Source organism: Belonocnema kinseyi, chromosome 2, assembly GCF_010883055.1.
Source record: "Belonocnema kinseyi isolate 2016_QV_RU_SX_M_011 chromosome 2, B_treatae_v1, whole genome shotgun sequence".
In the NCBI taxonomy this organism is placed as follows: Eukaryota; Metazoa; Arthropoda; class Insecta; order Hymenoptera; family Cynipidae; genus Belonocnema; species Belonocnema kinseyi.
The window spans coordinates 38283024-38285342 of NC_046658.1; positions in this window are offsets into that span (position 1 = coordinate 38283024).

Sequence of the window (2319 nt, forward strand, 5' to 3'; positions counted from 1 at the left end):
TTATGATCAAGGGTCGAAAAAAGTTCTAGTTTTGTGATTCATGTAGTGGAAAACCTCCAGAACAGTATCCAAAACATCGATTTTTTGAAAATAATATCAATTAATCACGTTTATTGTCCACTTACGCCGACTAGGAGTTGTTTTTTGAAAAACATGACTTAAAATTCGTGATTAAGAATAAAATTTTTCTTTATTTTTTTTAATTAAAAAAAAAACATGAAAAAACCGTAAAAAATGAGGTTTTTTGAGCAAAACCCCATAAAAAAGTAGCTGGACCCTACTTTTTTATTGCAAATTCGGATTCAGCGTCGAAAAATACATAAGAATATATAGGTCTGGTCAATTGCACAGACACTTTTGTTTTTTCTGTGGGCCTGTGTAATTAATAATTAATAATTAATATTAATAATATTAATTAATTCATTCATTTTAAATCTCTTTGGATTTTCCTTGTCCTAGTATTGGCTTCTTTGGTGTCCCACTTAAGGATGTACCCCAAAATTCTTGTCCCGCTAATGGGCGATCTGATTAGCTTAAAAAGTATTCATTTATATTAATTAAATATAAAATTAATAATATATTACTGTCCCAGTAATGGTCAGTTTACCTTAGTTTTTGTTTTATTTTTGAAAAACAACATTGAAAATAAAAAATTATATTTGAATACAACGATACAAGCAACGTGAATAAGTGAGACAAAATTTATTCGAGCAAAAAAGATTTACAAATTTTTGACGAATAATTGATTTTATAAGAAGCGTAGTTTTTTTTAATCGTAAAGACAAGATTAAAAATTAAAAAAAATTATAAAAGAAAGGCAATAAGAATAAGACCGTTTCAATTTTCATTCATATTATGAATGGTCATGGTGTAAATTTATTAAAATGATACATGTTTCAGTGCAGCTAGGAATAAAATTTAACGCAAAATAAGAAGCAAATATTAAAGTATTCATGATAAATACAATTTTTATTTTATTTGGCAAAATCTACATACACAATCCCAGGCAGAGGTAAATAAAAAATGTATTATATTTGATATAAAAGTGTTGAGCATAATGTAAAAAGTTGGATATGTTGGGCAAAATCGAGTGACAAGCACGAGACACGTGATGAGAATGTGTTCGCTAAAGCCGAAAGAGCTTTAACAAAAAAGACTTCACAATCGGAAAATTGCAGTTGCCGATTCCTTGAACTTTAATTTTGAAAGGTCTCTGCACGAATGTGGGAGAAACGCGAAGCCCGATCGCGAATATGCGAATGCACGAATCTAAGAAAAATACAAAGTCCGAGCGCGTAGGGCGAGGTAAATACAAAATCGAGCGCGAGATAAATACATTATCAAGCGCGAAGAGTGACAACCAACGATCGCGCGTCCTAGGCGACCCAAACTTGCAAGCCGCGCGCACAGCGCGCGATGAGGATGTGCCCGCGCAGTTTCTTCGTTTTTACAAATTTTGATTTATTGTATCGTTTTTTCACGTATAAAACAAAAACTACGTATCCGATCGAAAAATGATTATTAACAATAAATGACAATTTTTCTCTATTCATCTTTTTTGTATCTTGCATAGTTTGACCGCAAAATTGAATTTTTGATTTTTCATTATTTTTTGTGCGATCAAAATTAAAATTTTCCATTTTTGAAAAAAATTATAGATTGTAGAGCCTTTGGTCTTCGTTTATATTTGAATTTAAAGCGAGTAAATTGTAATGAGCGGAGTTTAGCGAATACGAACTACAACATTAGATAAAAAGTAAGAATTAAATTATTTGACTTTTTAATTACAATAAATGCATTGATACAATAAATTTAATTACAATAAATGTATTGATACAATAAATTTAATTACAATAAATACATTGAAATAAATGCATTAACTTTTTAATTACAATAAATGCATTGATTGATCGATTGAAAATGCATTGTTTTTCTTCCAGTGATTTTTTTTGTATCATCCATTATTTGACTTAAAATTTGCATTTTCATTTTTGTTTTTTTGAATTTTGTAAATGCTATTACTCTGGTAATTTGTTTTTTGTCTACAAAACTTATTAGCATAAATTGTTGGCCTTTTTAAATACTATGAATAACAGTACATAGAATTGTCAAATTCTAAAAAAGGTGGACTGAAGAATGTTGATAATGCACCCACTTAAAAAATTTTTATCCGAAATGTTGTACATTTCGTTACGAACGCCTTGCAATCTTTCCAAACCACTATACGAAAAATGAGTCACGTGATGTAGTGTTTCACGCTGGCGCATGGCAAAAAGAACGACGGAGAGAAGTGTATGAACGTACACTATTACAAGGACT